The sequence below is a fragment of the Schistocerca serialis genome, chromosome 9 (assembly GCF_023864345.2).
Source record: "Schistocerca serialis cubense isolate TAMUIC-IGC-003099 chromosome 9, iqSchSeri2.2, whole genome shotgun sequence".
NCBI lineage: Eukaryota > Metazoa > Arthropoda > Insecta > Orthoptera > Acrididae > Schistocerca > Schistocerca serialis.
In genome coordinates this window covers 262,028,119-262,050,018 of record NC_064646.1, presented here as the reverse complement: position 1 = coordinate 262,050,018, position 21,900 = coordinate 262,028,119, and positions in this window count along the sequence as shown.

The window sequence follows — 21,900 nt, the reverse complement described above, 5'->3', positions numbered from 1 at the left end:
TCAGTCATTAAATAACACCAATATCTATTAAAAACATACGATGTGAATACCTAGTCTCACCCATACAACATAGCCAAAGGACATACAAACTGCATTTTACGAAGGAAGGTGTTTTTAGTTTCACAGATCATGTAAACTGCAACTTTAATTTAAGGAGGAAGAAAGATTATAATTTTATTACAAAGCAAATCTTTAACTGCAACACATAAACAGAACATCTATTTACATACAACATAGCCATATAACAAATACAGACATCAAACATTGGTAAAGAATTTGGTGTAACATGACGGAGCCGATATTTCGAAAGCAAAATCTTCGTTAAAAATATTAATCACTTATAGAGTATAAAAAACACTAGTATGTTCCATATCGAAAGATGCAAGTAAAATTAGAGATCACAAAGTTCAAATTTTGAATCAAAATAGAACTGTCTTATATATGAGACTTTTAGTACTAAACGTACTTTCCACGCATAGTTCACCATTGAGTGACATTTTTCCACATTTTATCTTATTAAAATGCATGCAGGTAGCTTATTGGCACTACTAGAATAAACTGTAAGTCAGCAGGCCAACATAGTTCGAAAAACAGACATGGGCACTAATGTGGATAAACTTACAGCCTAAATTGCGCTTGTCAACGAGAATTATCAAAGTAAATGAAGTTTTTTGGATTCCAGGAGCTGTCCAACATACAAGGCAGAGGGCAATTTTGCTATCAGATATCAACAATAGCTTTTATTCAGACAGAAAATTATGCAAGTTGTGTAAAAAGTGGAGATTGGTCAGTTGCTTTTATATAAATGTTCTATGTTGCCATGCTTGATTATTTGATTATTCTGAAAATAATTTTGTCAGATTTGTCATCGACTAACTGTGGAATAATTTTCATTAGATTAGTAGAGTTTCACTAAATGTGGAGATAAGAGAGAGTCCGCTGTCACTGGAATTCTCATTGGCTGTTGAGTTTCAGGTTAGACCTGATAGTTGTGAAATGAGAAGTTAACAAACATGTGTGATATTAAACTGTAGCTCAATGACGGCAACGAATGTCATTGGTATTATTTATGGATAAGTGTCAGCACATAACTACTGTTACAGAGATACAAAAGAATACCAAAAAGGTTGGAGCTCCATTGAGTTTAGGTAAATCAACAACCATGACAAAATTTTCTTATTGTAGTAAACTGTACAAATTCCCAGAAGCACTCTAATGTACAAAAATCCTGGAAAACATTCAGTTCAAAAAGAGATGAGTCTCTCCTGTATACTGGGTGAAGAATGTGAAGCTCTTACAGCTAAGTGGATCTTGGAGAACCATAAAAATGTATTCCCTGTTAGTAGAAGGCAATAAGTACATGGCAGCCACAAATTAGTTGCAGAGATGAAGATGGATTCTCCATTCAAATATGGGCAACCTGGCAAGAAGTGAATAGAATTGTTTTGCAAAGACACCCAGAAATCATACAGGAATTCCCGAGAGAACAACTCCATCAAGATGCATTGTTACTGATAACACACGAAGGAGGGACCCTGTGTCATATATTATACAGCAACACCTTACAAGGAGTATCATAAGAAAATGCTATTTACTAAGCACGCAGTTCAACTTCCCATTGATGCTTAGAACGCCTGTTGAAAATGAAGCGAATACTGTTATTATAAACCTAACATAAAATATGTAACTGCCCCACAACAGCGATCACGCACAGGGGATGGAGACCAACGCATTTATCTCTCAACTGCACAAATGCTTATTAGGCATCAGCAAGACTGAACTCGCTGACTGAGGTTTGTGATTGTTCAGGCAAGTCTTGTCTTGCTGTGATATCAGATGCATTTGACTCTTGGTTAGGCGAGATATGAAAAACATGCTGATTACGCATTGGCGAGTAGATTCGCTGAGTGTACATTTTGCTCGTTGTGACAGGTTTGTATTGCTGTGATATCAAATGTTTTGTCTCTTGGCTCTGTTTAATATAGCACACTAAGCACGTAGCAGAACACATATTGGCATTAGTTCGGATCTAACTTATAGCTTGAAGTGCGCTTGAGAACGAGAGTTTCCAAAGTAAACAATGCTATTCCCAAGCTAAAATTTATCCCTCACTATAATTCGACACTCCTAATTTTATGCACATTTAGGAAGCTGAACTTCCTATGGAAAGGAGAAGGCACAAGTTGGCTACAGAATCCTCGCTGAATTTGGTTTTCAGACCTGTGCCAATGCAAGTTTTTATCCAACTCCATCAAATACTGACACTATTAAAGGAGCGTGGAATGTCAGATCCCTTAATCGGGCAGGTAGGTTAGATTATTTAAAAAGGGAAATGGATAGGTTAAAGTTAGATATAGTGGGAATTAATGAAGTTCGGTGGCAGTAGGAACAAGATTTTTGGTCAGGTGAATACAGGGTTATAGATACAAAATCAAAACGGGGGAATGCAGAAGTAGGTTTAATAATGAATAAAAAAATAGGAGTGCGGGTAAGCTACTACAAACAGCATAGTGAACGCATTATTGTGGCCAAGATAGACACGAAGCCCACGCCTACCACAGTAGTACAAGTTTATATGCCAACTAGCTCTGCAGATGACGAAGAAATTGAAGAAATGTATGGTGAAATAAAAGAAATTATTAAGATAGTGAAGGGAGACGAAACTTTAATAGTCATAGGTGACTGGAATTCGGTAGTAGGAAAAGGAAGAGAAGGAAATAGTAGGTGAATATGGATTGGGGGGAAGAAATGAAGAGGAAGCCGTCTGGTAGAATTTTGCACAGAGCACAACTTAATGATAGCTAACACTTGGTTCAAGAATCATAAAAGAAGGTTGTATACGTGGAAGAAGCCTGGAGATATTGACAGGTTTCAGATATATTATATAATGGTAAGACAGAGATTTAGGAACCAGGTTTTAAATTGTAAGATGTTTCCAGGGGCAGATGTGGACTCTGACCACAATCTATTGGTTATGAACTGTAGATTAAAACTGAAGAAACTGCAAAAAGGTGGGAATTTAAGGAGATGGGACCTGGATAAACTGAAAGAACCAGAGGTTGTACAGAGTTTTAGGGAGAGCATAAGGGAACAATTGACAGGAATGGGGAAAGAAATACAGTAGAAGAAGAATGGGTAGCTCTGAGAGATGAAGTAGTGAAGGCAGCAGACGATCAAGTAGGTAAAAAGGCGAGGGCTAATAGAAATCCTTGGGTAACAGAAGAAATATTGAATTTAATTGATGAAAGGAGAAAATATAAAAATGCAGTAAATGAAGCAGGCAAAAAGGAATACAAACGTCTCAAAATGAGATCGACAGGAAGTGCAAAATGGCTAAGCAGGGATGGCTAGAGAACAAATGTAAGGATGTAGAGGCTTGTTTCACCTGGGGTAAGATAGATACTGCCTACAGGAAAATTAAAGAGACCTTTGGAGGAAAGAGAACCACTTATATGAATATCAAGAGCTCAGATGGAAACCCAGTTCTAAGCAATGAAGGGAAAGCAGAAAGGTGGAAGGAGTATATAGAGGGTCTATATAAGGGCGATGTACTTGAGGACAATATTATGGAAATGGAGGAGGATGTAGATGAAGATGAAATGGGAGATATGATACTGCGTGAAGAGTTTGCCAGAGCACTGAAAGACCTGAGTCGAAACAAGGCCCCGGAAGTAGACAACATTCCATTAGAACAACTGACAGCCTTGGGAGAGCCAGTCCTGACAAAACTCTACTATCTGGTAAGCAAGATGTATGAGACAGGCGAAATACCCTCAGACTTCAAGAAGAATATAATAATTCCAATCCCAAAGAAAGCAGGTGTTGATAGATGTGAAAATTACCGAACTATCAGTTTAATAAGTCACGGCTGCAAAATATTAACACGAATTCTTTACAGACGAATGGAAAAACTAGTAGAAGCCGACCTAGGGGAAGATCAGTTTGGATTCCGTAGAAATATAGGAACACGTGAGGCAATATTGACCCTACGACTTATCTTAGGAGCTAGATTAAGGAAAGGCAAACCTACGTTTCTAGCACTTGTAGACTTAGAGAAAGCTTTTGACAATGTTGACTGAAATACTCTCTTTCAAATTCTGAAGGTGGCAGGGGTAAAATACACGGAGCGAAAGGCTATTTAAAACTTGTACAGAAACCAGATGGCAGTTATAAAAGTCGAGGGACATGAAAGGGAAGCAGTGATTGGGAAGGGAGTGAGACAGGGTTGTAGCCTCTCCCCGATGTTATTCAATCTGTATATTGAGCAAGCAGTGAAGGAAACAAAAGAAAATTCGGAGTAGATATTAAAATCCATGGAGAAGAAATAAAAACTTTGAGGTTCGCCGATGACATTGTAATTCTGTCAGAAACAGCAAAGGACTTGGAAGAGCAGTTGAATGGAATGGACAGTGTCTTGAAAGGAGGATATAAGATGAACATCAACAAAAGTAAAACGAGGATAATGGAATGTAGTCGAATTAAGTCGGGTGATGCTGAGGGAATTAGATTAGGAAATGACACACTTAAAGTAGTAAGGGAGTTTTGCTATTTGGGGAGCAAAATAACTGATGATGGTCGAAGTAGAGAGGATATAAAATGTAGACTGGCAATGGTAAGGAAAGCGTTTCTGAAGAAGAGAAATTTGTTAACATCGAGTATAGAATTAAATGTCAAGAAGTCGTTTCTGAAAGTATTCGTATGGAGTGTAGCCATGTATGGAAGTGAAACATGGACTATGAATAGTTTGGACAAGAAGAGAATAGAAGCTTTTGAAATGTGGTGCTAAAGAAGAATGCTAAAGATTGGATGGGTAGATCACGTAACTAATGAGGAGGTATTGAGTAGGACTGGGGAGAAGAGAAATATGTGGCACATCTTGACTAGTAGAAGGGATCGGTTGGTAGAACATGTTCTAAGGCATCAAGGGATCACCAATATAGTATTGGAGGGCAGCGTGGAGGGTAAAAATCGTAGAGGGAGACCAAGAGATGAATACACTAAGCAGATTCAGAAGGATTTAGGTTGCAGTAGTTACTGGGAGATGAAGCAGCTTGCACAAGATAGAGTAGCATGGAGAGCTGCATCAAACCAGTCTCAGGACTGAAGACAACAACAACAACAACATGTTTTGACTGAAAATGATTTGGAAAAACCTCTGTTGTTGTTAACTTGCAGAAATTAGATTTATGAAATCAAACTCAGAATCGTTTTTAAGAGAAAATGAGCCGTAGATACGCAGGTCTGAATATACCGAACTCAAAGAAATTCAAAAGGTTTGGTTTGGAATCGGTGTTAATAGATTGTTAGTAAGAACTCAGAATCGTTCAGTCATGGATAAAGTCACTGAGTACTGAAAAACCAGTCTTGTTTCAGATACTTCGAGAAAACAACAGCCCAGACATTTATAATGAGATTTCGGAATTAAACGACATATCCCTTTTTTAAGCACAATTTTGTGCTCCAGGGGCTATCTATCATGCAACATTCGCGTTGAAAGATATTTACTGCTTCAGAAAGTTTATGTACAGAGATATATTTCAATTGTCACCACAAGCTTATAAGAAAACTTTTCTGTCATTTTCAGGGCAGTTTTGCGGCAAGTTGTTTCAGTTTTGCGATAAGCTTATGCATTTTTAGGGCAAGTTGATATATTTTTGAGGGGCAAGTTAACACATATTTGGAGAAGTTTATACATTTGCAGGATAATATGATACATTTCCAGGGGAATTTGATACATTTTCGGGGGAAGTTGATAAATTTCAGGGCACGTTGGTACGTTCTTTTGAGCAATTACATACGTTTTTTGAACAAGTAGATATATTTTTTGGCAAGTTGAAAAATCTTCAGGGGGCGATTAGATACATTTTTGGGGATAAAGTTGATACATCTTTTGGACAAGATGATAAATCTTTGGGGCTCGTTGATACAGTTTATGTGTGCATGCAACGTCAGAAGACAGTGTACAGCATTTCCACATTTATCTCATCATCAATATCAGTAAGTTTCGTCTCTCTGATTTAAGTCCTGCAGTAAATTTCCTCTCCCTCTGTAATACTCATTTCATTGAGGCAAGTCTCCACTTGGTGATATTCGCTTTTGCATCTCACTACAAGCTGCAACTTACCAGAACAAGTCTCAGTTTGCTAATTAACATTGACCTGCTGATGTCTGTGCATGTGCATTGATGGACCCCAAGGCTGTCATATTTTGCAAAGTCGAGATAATGTCCTGTGTGAAGCAATGATAAGATAGTGGTTGTTACCCTGTAAACTGAACATCTTCCTCCACAGACCATAATTCTTCACCAAATAGCATGCAGGGTGTTGGTGATCAGACATTTCCACAGCTGTCACGTCTCCTGCAATGCATAATTAAATTTCATCTCACACGTATTCACACATCAGAAAATTACGTATTTTGACCATCACTCTGCACTGTCCATCATCTCACTGACCATCTTTGCTCATTGACCAATATTCTACACTAACCATAATTCTCCACTGAACATCATCCTCCACTGAACATCATTCTCCATTGAACATCATTCTCATATGACCGTTATTCCCCAACCTGTACACTGACCATTATTTTCCACTGACCATCGTTGTCTCACCCAATAGTATGTGAGGTAATAGTGGTCAGTATTTCAAACATCTAACTCATCCACACAACATCAGAAAATTGCACATATTGACCATCGTTTTCGACTGATCATCACTATCTATCGATCATCATTCTCCATTGAATATTATTCTACACTGGCAACACTCGCCAATGACCATCATTCTTCACTGAACATAATTCTCACTAAATATCGTTCACCAGTGACTAACATTCGCAACATATAAACTGATCATCATTCTCAACAGACCACCACAGTCACACCAAAAAGTACACAGGTAATGAAGGTCACAGATTTTCAATATCTACCACATCTGTTTTACTGAATTGTCAGTAAATTTCAACTCACAAATAATCATACATCATCAGAAAAATTACTTACAGTATCCAGACGTCTGTCTCATCGCCATCATCCTCACTGGCATCTCTCTGATTCATACACCACAGTAAATTTCCTCTCATTATAATACTCGTTCTAAGGCAAAAAAGAAAACGACACCCCGCAAAGGAATTACCCGAATTGGATGGAACTCGGTAGATGTAATGTACAAGTACAGACAAACAAATGACTACAATTTTCAGAAAAATTGGATGATTTACTTAAGAGTAAAAGCTTCACAAAGTGAGCAAGTTAATAACGAGTTGATCCACCTCTTGCCCTTATGCAAGAGGTTATTCTGTTTGGCATTGATTGATGGAGTTGTTGGATGACCTCCTGACGAATGTTGTGCTATATTCTGTCCCATATGCACTTAAATCGTCAAAATCTGGATGTTGTTAGAGGATCCTGCCCATAATGCTCCAAACATTCTCAGTGTTGAGAGGTCTAGTGACCTTGCTACGTAACTGAAGTATGGTTTGGGAACCATAAAGACAAGCAGTACAAATTCTAACGATTTACGGGAAGGCATTATCTTACTAGAATGTTAGCTTCACCAGCAATCTGTTGGGAGCAAGTTCTTTCGCGTATAATATTGCATAGGTATCGCATCAGGCTTATTGGCCCAGTGGCCCAGTGGCCTTTCCTTTGTTATTTTAGTTGTTTTTCTATCCTGTTGTCACTTATCTCGACATCTGTCATTTTAATGCTCGTGTACCGATTTAATTATATCCCTCAGTGAAACAGTCTTTCCTCTTTCACCCTCCCCTTCGATGCCGTGATGGTCACCGAGTGTATGGACAGGTGGCTTTGCTCAGTTTGCTGATTTGACATAAGATCAAAACTTCGTAGGATTTTCTGTCAGATCGTTAGGTAGAATTTTACTCTCAAATTCCTTTAAGGCTTCACGCATGCCTCTCCCTGCGATAATTTTTCCCTCGTTCACTTACTGTAAGTCGGTAAGGTTTTTTCTAGGAAACTCTAGGTTTATGGAACAGCTTTCTACCGCTTCTGTCGAACGACAGCGGCTCTTTCTCATCCATCACAACTTTTCTAGGCACATAGTCTAAGGCATATTGAATAATCCCACGACAAGGTTTGGACGAGAGACGACCGAGGCGGTAGAGACATACAGATGTCACGGCATCACTTAATGCGAAAAGCAAACTGTCAGATCTTATATTAAAAATATAGCACCAAAGTTTCAGTCACAAAGTAAACAGAAAATATATTTAAATTGTTATTTCAGCAAATCACAAGTACATTTTTTCTAGCATTAAGGCATACTGTACTAATTTTTCGGCTCAGACTGAGGGGTGCAACAGTAGCGAAGGTATAATATTGGGAACTTAGAGGGGTCTTGCTACAGCTCACAGTTGACAACCCTAAAAAACATTTTCCCTTTTGTTTTCGGTTACTGCCGGTGTACCGTATACATAGATGAAGAAGCTGTGTGGGTTGGTTTCCTGTAAACTGAGTAACCAAACAGCCCTACCGGCTTCCGCTTTACAGAAACATTCAAGAACAGTAACTTACCAATCCTTACCATTTCGACAGTAAATTTAATATTGGGATGGACACTGGTCATGTGATCTTCGAACTGCTGCAGTCGATTTTCACTGTGAGGTCATCTAAAGAGGATGTTGCGTTGAAATTATGGTGGAGTTCTGAGCTTATTCCTCAAAGTGTTCCATGGAGAATTTCACGCCAAAAGATGCCTGACTTTTCTAGGAAGGTGAGAGAGGAAGTTTCGAACATGGCGACATGGTGTCACTCGATCCCCTGGCGGTCTGGAACTGGCAAGAGCTGGTCAAATGGCCTTTCTGCGAAATTTGCCCTTCGGGACAGATCGGTATCGGGTCTGCTCATTGGCTTTCATGATGTCATAAGAAAGGCAGCTTGACCATTACGTGCGAACCGATGAACTAGTACGCAAGTGGTTGGACAAAAATATCGGAACACCACAAGAAATGCCTGCTTGAACATAAATGCAGATGCTAGCTGCAGATCGTGTTCTTGTACTTCACAACGAACGGCACCTGTGCAAAGTCATCAACTCATTGCAAGTGTCTATCGTGGTCAGAAGAGTGTTCTGTCTAGTTGTGAGTGCAGTATGTCGTACCTAAGTGAATTCGAACGTGTGCAAATCGTTGATTCTCTGTGGTAGGTGCTTCTGTAACAGAGGTAGCCGCAGTATTTGGTATTTCAAGAGGCACCGTCATTTGATTCTTCACAGTGTTCCCAACTACAGGCCGCGTTTACGTCCCAAGGGTGAAACACAGCGAACGTTTGATGATGATTTGAGCAGCCACATAGTGGTATTTCATGGGCTCCATGGTCCTTCTGCAAGTTCGCATTATTGTCAAGAATTATGTGGCCAGTTTGGCTTATTAGAACCATCTGATGGCGCACTGAATGCTCCTGAATGGTGGTGATGTTCCCAAGACGATAGCACCCCTGTTCACACACCTCACATCGTCCAGGAGATGTTTTTTAACATAAGGATGAATTTCTGCATCTTTCGTGACCACCATTGTCACGAGATCTTAATACTATTGAGTCTTTGTGGTCTATTTTGGAGATAAGGATGCGTGGTCACTGTCCTTCTCCATCGTCGTTACGTGAACTTACCACTATTTTGCAGGAAGAATGGTATGAGATTCCCTTGAAAACCACACAGGACCTTTATTTATCCTTATTCATCCCCTCCGATATGACTAGAAGCTGTTTTGAATTACACATTTTTCCTATACCTTATTAGGCACAATAATGTGTTTTGTTTTTGTGTTTCCATATTTTAGTCCATCCCTTTGTCTCTGGATTATTTGCAGTCTGTGTCTCTTCGTAGTGGTAATATTCAAAACGGATTTTGCAGGTAACACTGAAATTGTTTTCTGACATGTACGTCGCATGTAAAACTCCTCATTGCCACCAAAGCATCGTTTGTTCTAACAGTGCCGTGATGCATTTGATTCGAATTGTCATGTTTTCCTGACGTAAGAACGTGAAATAATTTACGCACCCAGTTTGCGGATTCAAATTAGATTTGAAGAACATTGGATGTAGCCAGTGAAGTGCGATTGCTTTGGAGGTGTAGGAATAAAAATGCATACTAATCTAACCTAACCTTGGAACAGTTTTAGCCAATTTAACGTAAACTGCGTAGTCTACACTCTGGTCCAACTTACCGTTTTTCACATTAACAAATCTCCGCCAGCCGTGAAACAAATTAACCCTAGACCTTTAGCCTAGTAGTCCAGTACTTACTGACTCATCCGCCGAGCCGCATAGGGAGCACAAGCTGAACACCAAAGCACAGCATTTTGCTAGCTTTGTTACTACAAAACTCATGTAGGTCACGAGAATGAAAATGAAAGCGTCTTAGTTGCGAAGTAAAAACAGCTTTTAATACCTTCCAAAACTGCAGTAAAGATATGAAAAGTGGTTGCTTTGCTCTGTCTAACAGGAATGGCTAGCAACGTGTATGATCACAATACGCTGATTTTCAGAGACATCTTTCGGTTCGTGCTTAATGGCTAAGCTGCCTTTCTCATGGCGTCACGAATGTTAGAAAATCAGTATAACCGGTACAGATCTGTCCTGCAGGATAGCGCGCTTATGTTATTCAGCCCTTATAACGAACGTTCCTGACACCGCCACCATGCCTGTATGAGATGTGAGTGGAACACCGTAGCAGCGCCGACATATTTTGTTTTTAGTTTTATCATTTTTATTTTGTTTCATTTTTTACTTTTTATTTATTTATTTATTTATTTGTTTGTTTATTTATTTTGCTCCTGATAATAATGGTGAGACAGTTGTCGAAGCTCGAGTATTCAAACTGAAGCAAGCTTGAAAACCGAGAGGAAAAATTAAGATATGCCATCAGGTAAGATTCTGACGACATTAAACATTTAAGTTATTTCTCCTTAATAACTCTTTTAATGCCATAGATGATTTCTTGAACAGAAATAAATTAGTAATTTATATTTTGCAAACCTGTAAATCGCCAGCGTGAAACCATGCAAAAATAGACAAACAGACATATAAGAAGGAACTTCATAAAGTACACCATCCGTCTAGAACCACACGAGGACGCTTTTATTATTAGCGCACACTGAGATGACAAAAGACATGAGATAATCATATGCACCTATACAGATGGCGGTAGCTTCGCGTACACCAGGTATAAATCGGTGGTGCATTGGCGGAGCAGTCATTTGTATTCAGGTGATTGATGTGAAAAGGTGTCCGACGTGATGATGGGCTCACGACGGAAATTAACAGACTCTGAACGCGGAATGGTAGTTGGAGCTAGACGCATGGGGGCATTCTATTTCGGAAAACGTTAGGGAGCTCAGTATTCCGATCCACACCGTAGATTTCAGGCATCATTTCTCGCCGTGGACGGCCCAGAACAGCGGCGTTTGCGTTGAGTGATCAGTGCTAACCGACAAACAGCACTGTGTGAAATGACAAATGTAATCAAAGTGGGACGTACGAGGAATGTATCCGTTAGGGCAGTGTTGCAAAATGTGGTGTTAATAGATTATGGCAGCAGACGACTGACGCGAGTGACTTTGCTAACAGCACGACGTCGCCTGCAGTTACTCCTCCATGTCTTTTGGACCCTAGACGACTCGAAAACCGTGGCTTGGTCAGATGTGTCCCGATGTTAGTTGGTAAGAACTTGTTCTGCCAACGGCCTTGTCAAAGAGGGCGGAGGAGCTGTCAGGAGGTTCAGGGTACTCTCTTGTCCTCGGGGTGGGAAACTGCCCATAAAGGCGGAAGAATCATCAATGATCAACGACATGAGTATTCAGAAGGATATGGAAACCAGAGCACTAAAGACACATGACGTGTATCCACAGAACATGTGGCTTGTAACTGAAAAAGTGTCATGATCATCTCTCCACTGTCAAAAGTTTCCGGAATAGTCCCGCGTCCGAATCGCCGGGAGGGGATTACCCAAACGGGAGGTAACCATGATAAAAAGATGGAAAAATAAACGAAAGGATAACGTTCTAAGAGTCGGGGTGTGGAATTTCAGAAGCTTGAATGTGGCAGGGAAGCTAGAAAATCTGAAAAGGCAAGTACAAAGGCTGAATCCAGATACACTAGGGGACAGTGAAGTAAAATAGAAAGAAGGAAAGGTTTTCTGGTCAGATGAGTATAGGGTAATATCACCAGCAGGAGAAACTGGTATAAGGGGAATAGGGTTCGTTATGAATAGCAGGGAGTGTGTTACTGTGAACAGTTCAATGATAAGGTCGCTCTTGTCGGAACAGACAGCAAATCAACACCGATAAGGATAGTTCAGGTATACATGCCGACGTCGCAAGCTGAAGATGATGTTGAGATAGTATATGAGGATATTGAAAGGATAGTACAGTACGTAAAGGGAGATGAAAATTTAATAGTCATGTGGGGTTGGAATGCAGTTGTAGAGGAAGGAGTGGAAAAAAATTACAGGAGAAAATGGGCTTGGGACAAGGAATGAGTGAGGAGGAAGACTAATTGAGTTCTGTAATAAATTTAAGCTAGTAATAGCGAATACTCTGTTCAAAAATCACAAGAGGAGGAAATATGCCTGGAAAAGACCAGGTGACACAGGAAGATTTCAGCTAGATTACATATGGTCAGAGACAGAGATTCATAAATCAGGTACTGCATTGTAAGGTGCACCCAGGAGCGAATACAGACTCAGATCACAATGTAGTAGCGATGAAGAGTAGGCTGAAGTTCAAGAAATTTGTTAGGAAAAATCAATACGCAAAGAAGTGGAATACAGAAGTACTAAGGGATGACGAGATAGGCTTTAAGTTCTCTAAGACTATAGATACAGCAATGAGAAACAGCACAGTAGGCAGCACAGTTGAAGAGGAATGGACATCACTAAAAAGACAATCACAGAAGTGGGAAAGAAAGACAAAGGTAGAAAGAAGGTAACTGCGAAGAAATCACGCGTAACGGATGAAATACTTCAGTTGATCGAAGAAAAAAGAAAGTACAAAACTGTTCAGGGAAATTCAGGAATACTGCAATACAAGTCGCTGAGGAATGAAATAAATAGGAAGTGCAGGGAAGCTAAGATGAAATGGCTGCATGAAAAATGCGAGGAAATCGAAACAGAAGTGATTGTCGGAAGGACTGACTCAGCATGTAGGAAAGACAAAACAACCTTCAGTGACATTAAAAGCGATGGTGCTAACGTTAAGAGTGCAGTGGGAATTGCACTGTTAAATGCAGAGGAAAGAGTGGATATGTGAAAAGAGTACACTGAAGGCCCGTACGAGAGAAAGGAATGGATTTCGAAAAGATAGGGGATCCAGTACTAGAATCACAATTTATGAAAGCTGTAGAGGACTTAAATCAAATAAGGGAGAAAGAATAGATAACATTCCATCATAATTTCTAAAATCATTGGAGAAAGTGTCAACAAAACGACTATCACGTTGGTGTATTAATGTATAAGTCTGGCGACATACCATCTGACTTTCGGAAAAATATCATCTACACAATGTAGAAGACTATAAGAGCTCACAAGTGCCAGACTTATCGTACTATTAGCTTGACAGCGCATGCATCCTAATTGCTGACAAGAATTATATGCAGAAGAATGGAAAAGAAAATAGAGTATGTGCTAAATGAAGATCTGTTTGGCGTTAGAAAACGTAAAGGCACCAGAGAGGCAATTCTGACGTTGCAGTTGACAATGACAGCCAGAATAAAGAAAAATCAAGACACTTCATAGGATTTGTCAACCTGGAAAAAGCATTCGACAGTTGAAAATGGTGCTGGAGTTCGAAATTCTGAGAAAAAGATGGGAAGCAGTAGGGAGAGATGGTTAATATACAATATGTACAAGAACGAGGTGGGCATAATAAGAATGGACGACCAAGAACGAAGTGCTGTTCATCTGTATATCGAACAAGCAATGATGGAAATGAAAGGAAGGTTCAGGAGTGGCATTAACATTGAGGGTGAAAGGATATCAATGATACGATTCGCGATAATATTGCAATCCTGAGTGAAAGTGAAGAAGAATTACTTATATACCGAATGGAATGGACAATATAATGAGTACAGATCATGGACTGAGAGTAAATCGAAGAAAGACGAAGTAATGAGAAGTAGCAGAAATGAGAAGTAGCAGAAATGAGAAGTAGCAGAAATGAGAAGTAGCAGAAATGAGAAGTAGCAGAAATGAGAAGTAGCAGAAATGAGAAGTAGCAGAAATGAGAAGTAGCAGAAATGAGAAGTAGCAGAAATGAGAAGTAGCAGAAATGAGAAGTAGCAGAAATGAGAAGTAGCAGAAATGAGAAGTAGCAGAAATGAGAATAGCAAGAAACTTAACATCAGCATTGCTGGTCACGAAGTAAATAAAGTTAAAGAATTCTGATAGTTAGGCAGCAAAATAGCGAATGACCGACAGAGCAAGGAGGGCATCGAAAGCAGACTAGCTTTGGCAAAAAGTGCATTCCTGACCAAGAGAGGTCTACTAGTATCAAACATAGGCCTTAATCTGAGGAAGAAATTTTTGAGAGTATATATCAGGATTACAACATTGTATGGTAGGGAAACGTGAACTGTGGGAAAACCGGAACAGAAGAGACCTGAAGCATTTGACATGTGGTGCTACAGGCGAGTGTTGAAAATTCTACACAAAATCGGAAAGGAAAGGTTTTTGACAACTAGAAGGGACAGAATGGTAGGACATCTATTATGACATAAGGAATGACTTCCATGGTACTAGAAGAAGCTGTAGATGGCAAAAACTGTAGAGGAAGACAGGGACTGGAATACATCCAAAAATAATTGAGAACATGGGTTGCAAGTGCTACGCTGAGACGAAGAGGTTAAGACAGGAGAGGAATTCGTGGGGGGCAGCATCAAACCAATCGTAAGACTGATGAGACCCCCCCCCCCCAAAAAAAAAGTAAAAACACATGGTAGGGTTCGAGCGTGGCGCAGACCCATTGAAGCCGTGGGCATCACCTCCAGCTCCTTTCCTGGGCTTGTGGCTACATCGGTTGGACCCTAGGCGATTGGAAAACAGTGGCCTGGTCAGATGAGTCCCGATTTTAGTTGGTACGAACTGATGGTAGGGTTCGAGTGCAGCGCAGACCCTTTGAAGCCATGGACCCAGGTTGTCAACAAGACATTGTGCAAGCTGCTGCTTGCTCCGTAATGCTGCGGGCCGTGTTTACATAGTCTTGGCTATGTCCTGGGATATGTGCGGCTACCTGGAAAGCACTTGCAGCTGTGTATGGACGTCATGATCCCAAACAATGATTGAATTTTTGTGGACGACAATGCGTCATTTCATTCAGCCCAACCGCGATTGGTTTGAAGAACATTCTGGAATGATTTGGCCACCCAGATCGCCCGAGAAGAATCCTATCGAACATTTATGGATAGTAACACAAAGGTGAGTTCGTGCACAAAATCCTGCACCGGCAACACGTATATAGAGGCCGCAAGGCTCAAAATTTCTGCAAGGGACTTCCAAGCATTTGTTGAGACACTGCCACGTCGAGTTGCTGCACTACGCCGGGAAAAAGGACGCCCGACAAAATATTGGTAGGTATCCCACGACTTTTGTCACCTCAGTGAATAAGCAACGTAGCACAGCAACTATGCTAACAGCTTTAACTAACACCTGTAAACAACAGAATGTGCAAAAGGCCAATCAGTTGTCAGCAGACAGAGTTAAGTAGTTGATGTGCAGCCGTACTGTGTCAACTTTGTTGTGTCACAAATTTCGGTGGAACAACATCTCTAAATTAACTGTTCAAGACATTCTGCAGAATCTTTTGCTGAAGAGAAAAGTATGTGTACAATTTGTTCCGCACTGCTTGACACCCGAACAAACACCACGACGCGTGGACTTCTACTGCGACGTGAATAAAAAGCAGAACGTGGAAAGTACTTTTCTGGAAATAATCATCAGCGCTCTAGAGACTTAGTGTTATGAATACGAACGTAGCACAAAACTTCTGTAGGCTGTACTCAAGTTAAGTTTTCTCTGCTTTTTTAACAAATCTCGAAACATTTTGGTCTCAGGTTCGCATCGTGCCTCTGGCTTGGATGTGTGTGATGCCCTTAGGTTAGTTAGGTTCAAGTAGTTCTACGTTCTAGGGGACTGATGACCTCAGATGTTAAGTCCCATAGTGCTCAGAGCCATTTGAACCATTCGAAAACTTTTGGACTTTCGGATTAAGTTACACATTATTATAGCAGACTAAGTAATTTTTTATTGAATACTATGTTACGCTTTCAAGTGACATAGGAGAATGACGCCATTTTTCAAGGCTCTCCAACCAACGGTCTCATAGTTCTACCGATCGTTCAATTACTGGATGACAGAACCCACTCGTTGGTCACAGAGCCATTCGAGAACCGCTGATAGAAATTCCTCACCTTCGGAATGTCTCTTCGGCTACCCCTCTACCCCCCTCCCCCCCAAACCAGATGTTCTTCTAATCGCCGAAAACAGGGAAGTCGCGTGTTGCAAGATGTGGACTTCACGATCAGCATAACTCGTGTCTCTGTGGCCTCCATCAAGTTGTCGGCACCACATCACGACGGCTGGACGCTACATTGCATTTGATCCACATAACGCCAGAATTTTACGGTGCATTGTGTGCAATCTGTACATTTTAACCACAACAGTCTTAAGGTGCCGCGTTCTTCCGCTTTCCAATAGCCGCACCGGTTACCCGAACCGTAGCGCAAGTTTATCTGCAAGAAATCCGGAACACGCTTCAACGTTGCACAGTGGTCTTAGCCTGAGACGACAAGTGTAGCCTCCTTTCAGATTTCTCTACACACATACGTGTTCAAAAAGGCCAATGCCTTGTCGATGCAATCACTGTCTTGTGTCATTCGCTGTTCGTTTCAGTTCCAGCTAACTGTGACAACCTATCCTCTTCTGGATGTCATTGAAATACTTCTGCCTAGGCAGTCCGCTTCCTCCATTTCCGAAAACTTCCCCTTCAAGAATGTTAATATGGACGTTTTGTGTCTGAAGACATTTCCAATAAATTTTATTTCCTTTAATTACCTTCTCTCTTCGTTGGCTTCCCTTACGAATTTGAGACTGGCTTTTCTTCCCACCCAGCTCCTTCTTCCAATTTTCCGCCATATCCACATGTGAACAGCTTCAAGTCGACACCTTTTCAATTTATACATCTTCCAACTTTCACTTATATAGAAATTTTTCTCCACACAAGTGATTTTCAGACATCTGTATTCATATGTTTGCTGGTTAAAACGTTTTTGTTTGTCATAAATGCCTCTTTTTCCAATGAATTCCTTCTCTTCACTCACATTGTGCATTTTTTGTTCTGTGTTGATATACTACCGACCTAAACAAATTGTTTCACTTGATCAATTCTGACAGCAATTTTTAAACTAGTTTTAATTTCTCTCAAATTTTTCGGTAGTACTATTACTTTCGCTTCCCGTTTCGTTACTTCTAATTTCCATAGTATAAGAGTGCGTGACAGGACTTGCAGCGATCAATTCGTTTCTTTTTCAGAGTCTGCAACTGCTTCGATGTCATCACCAGTCTGACACAAAGTATCCTTCCACCACTGACTTATTCCTTTTGTCTACTCCTTCATTATCATAACAGCTTTCACAACGACCACATTAAATAACTACGGAGATAGAGAACATCCTTCTCTAACTCCTTTTACAATCTTGGCCTCTTCCTTATTGAAGTTTATCTTTGCGCTTTCATTCTGATACTGCTCATTATTCTGTCAGTCCAGGCCGGTCGCAGTTTCTTTGTAGTTCTGTAGAGTATTTCCAAATTCACATTGTCTAAAACTTTTTCTAAATCAATGAAACTAAGATTATCTATTGGTATCCATCCTTCTCTCGAACAGCATGCACAGGGCCTCAGTTGCTTTTCTTTTCCTCTGGCTTATCTAAATCCATATTGGTCTCCTCTAATGTACAGAACTCCTATAATAAGTGATTCATTCGTTTTCAAAACTCTATATTTTCCAAAACATTGTAAGTACAAATACGATTTATCCGTAATCTCACCAAGTTCAGAGCCACAATCCACTTCTTTTCAGTGTTTTCCGTATATTTCTTTCCCTCGATTCTCTGGAGAACCTCCTCATTCCTTACAATATCAGTCCACCTAATTTTCAGCTTTCATCTAAAGCACTACATCTCAAGTGCTTCGATTCTCAACTTTTCTAGTTTTCCCACAACATGTGTTTCACTATCACCATGCTGTGCTCCGGACGCACCTTATCAGAAATTTCTTCCTCAAATTAAGGCCTATGTTTGACTTAGCATACTCCTCTTCGCTAGGAATGCCCTTTCTTCTAGTCCTAGTGTGCTTTTTATGTCCACCTTGCTCCGTCCGTCATGGATTATTTTGCTTGCTAGGAAGAACGATTCCTTAACTTCGACTACGTCGTTATGAACAACTCTGGTCTTAAGTTACTCCTTGTTTTCATTCTGATACTTCTCATTGCTTTCGTCTTTCTTCGATTTACTTCAGTACCCACTAGACTATTCATTTCGTTCAATAGACCCTGTAATTCTTCTTCACTTTCAGTGGGGTTGGAAAGTCATCAGAGAATGTTATCATTGATATTCTTTCACTTTGAATTTTAAATATACTCTTGAATCTTTCTCCTATTTCCGTCATTGCTTCTTTGATGTATAGATTGAACAGTAGGGGCAAAAGGCTGCATCCCAATGCTACAACTTTCTTACACGAGCCCTTCGCTCTTGGTCCTCCGCTCTTACTGTTCCCTCTTGGTTCTTGTACGCTACCCGTCTTTCACTATAGCTTACCCTTATTTTTCAGATTGACAGATCCTATGAAAGTTCCTATATTTTTATTTAGGCTTGCTTTTGTTATCAACCGTAACGTCAGAACTGTCTCTCGAACTTAACTGCCTTTCCTTTGATACTGCTCTTGATGGTATTAGTGATTTTGGAGGCTGGGTTACAGTGACAGTAAATGAACTCGCAGTTGCGAATCCTTCAACCTTCGGCTGTACATTACTCGTAGAATGGCGACAATGAAAATTTTTACCAGACCGACACTCGAACTTGCACTCTCGCTTTACGGGCGGTCGCCTCATCCGTTTCGGGTATACGTGCACGAATCACGGACAGACTGGTACTCCCTGCGTCGTCGTCCCTGTGTCATAACCTGCACTTGCACGTTACGTATATTGCCGCCTAGGAAGAACATATTATTGAGAATCGAGAGCCTGGTATTGATGAAAAAATACGATCTCGCAATGCTTGTGATATTAAGAAGTACGATGCAACGTTCCTTCATACTTTTTAATAACTCGGGCATCACGATTTCGGATCGTTATTTTGACAGTGTTCCGGAGTCGAAAATACCACTACAGCTGTAAGGTTCTTTTGTTTAGAACACGACCGGCTTCAGACTTTATACGCCCATCGTCTAGTGTTATAACTTCGTGCTGTGACCCCGAGCGCCGCGGTAAACGAGTACAGGACGCGGTGTACGAGGGATATTCGGAAAGTAAGTTCCGATCGGTCAATAAATGGAAACCACTGGGAAAATGTAATAAAGCTTTGCACATGTGTGTTCGTCTCTCTAGTATGTCTGTCGGTTGTATCACTTCGCTCTTTTCAGTTCTGAGCACATGGTGCGCACATAAAAATGCGTAGAAAATAGTGTCTCCCGCCAAATATGGGGTCCTGGTGAGAGGTTTCGCCTGATGTTATGCAGCCCACGTTACACAACTGTCATACGGTTCCTACTTCATGACAATTCTCGGTCGCAATCTGCACGGGCATTGAAAATGAAGTGTTTGATCACCCGCGCTACAGCCCGTAATTGGCTCCCTCTGTGTTTCATCTCTGCTCACATTAACTACTGGCTATAAAGACAACATTTTCGCACAGACAACGAGCTATACATGAGCGTAGAGAATTGGCGACAAGCACAGGCGGCTGTCTTCTATGACGAGAGTATTGAAACGTTGGTACAACGCTACGACAAATGTCTAAGTCGGAGTGGTGACTATGTAGAGCAGTGGCTGGAAGCTGTAGCTAACTGTTGCAGATAAAATATTTCTGATTATCACAGTGGTTTCCATTTCGCGATCAATCGGAACTTACTTTCCGAATAACCCTAGTATTACCAGTGTGTCCTGTACTCACCCATCGCGACGCTCGGGGTCACAGCACGAAGCTATAACAGCTGAAGACGGGTATATAAGAGCCCGAAACCGGTCGTGTTCTAAATAAAAGAACCTTACAACTGTAGCGATATTTTCAACCTCTGGTATAATGCTCAGTTCCGGATGTTCCTCTGACGGGATTGTTTGTTGACAGTGTTCTGTAATTGTCTCTAATCTTTTGTTCAACTCGCATATTTCATTCAATAGCGCTTATCATGAGTGTGATCTACGGGACATGGAACTAGTGGAGTTTGGCCCACGTTGTCCTGGAAGAGCAGGTAGTCCTCCGCTGTGGCTCGCGGCTGCCCACCTGGGCAGAAAGCCTCGGCAGGAGTCCACCTCCGCCTTCACCCCCACCCAACTCCGCCTCCGCCCCCACCAGTGTTCCGACTGGACGCCAGCGTGGCGCTGCTCGGAGCCGTATTACAAATTCAGATTGAGCCGGCGTCAGGCAGCCCCTCATTATGCAAACATTGCACGGGCTGCCCCGGCCGCGCCGCGATCTTCTGTCGGAATGCGGCGCGCGGCATGGGCCGCCTGCCGCCGATTTCATCCGCGCCCCCACCCACCCCCGTGGAGGAACACCAAGTTCCCTGTAAGGCCGCCTCCCGCGCTCCTCATAACCATGTAAGAAGCTGCGCTCCTCCTCATTCTCCAACGGCGCTGGTTACTGCTGTGTGCGGCGCTGCATACCTATACAGCTCGACTCACCGGCTGGCTGTAAACATTGTGTCTGAGCTGAAGTTCGCGCTCTTTTTTTGCTCACAGCTGCGCATCGAAGCTTTTCCCTTCGCGAGGTACCCTTACATAGGTAGTAACCTCCTGAGGAAATCTAAACGCGCATCGCCATCGTACTCCTGACAGGTCGACTCGTGGCCTTATCCTAAGGAAGCTTAGAGCATCATAGCTTTCTAGCTACCCCTCTAACTGCTACCGACACGCACACGATTTTTTCGCAGGAATCATTACTATGTTAGAAGGTGATAGTGTGGACTAATTATAATACACTACTGGCCATTAAAATTGCTACACTACTAACATAACGTGCTACAGACGCGAAATGTAACCGACAGGAAGAAGACACTGTGATATGCAAATGATTAGCTTCTCAGAGCATTCACACAAGGTTGGTGCAGGTGGCGACACCTACAACGGCGTTGTCTGGTGAAACGTTGTTGTGATGCCTCGAGTAAGGATGAGTAATGCGTACCATCACGTATCCGACTTTGATAAAGGTCGGATTGTGGCCTATCGCGATTGCGGTTTATCGTATCGCGACATTTCTGCTCGCCTTGGTCGAGATCCAATGACTGTTAGCAGAATATGGAATCGGTGGGTTCAGGAAGGTAATACGGAACGCCGTGCTGGATCCCAACGCCCACGTATCACTAGCAGTCGAGATGACAGGCATCTTATGCGCATGGCTGTAACGGATCGTGCAGCCACGTCTCGATCCCAGAGTCAACAGATGGGGACGTTTGCAAGACAACAACCATCTGCACGAACAGTTCGACGCTGCATCACAGAATGGCTCTGAGGACTATGGGACTTAACATCTATGGTCATCAGTCCCCTAGAACTTAGAACTATTTAAACCTAACTAACCTAAGGACAGCACACAACACCCAGTCATCACGAGGCAGAGAAAATCCCTGACCCCGCCGAGAATCGAACCCGGCAACCCGGGCGTGGGAAGCGAGA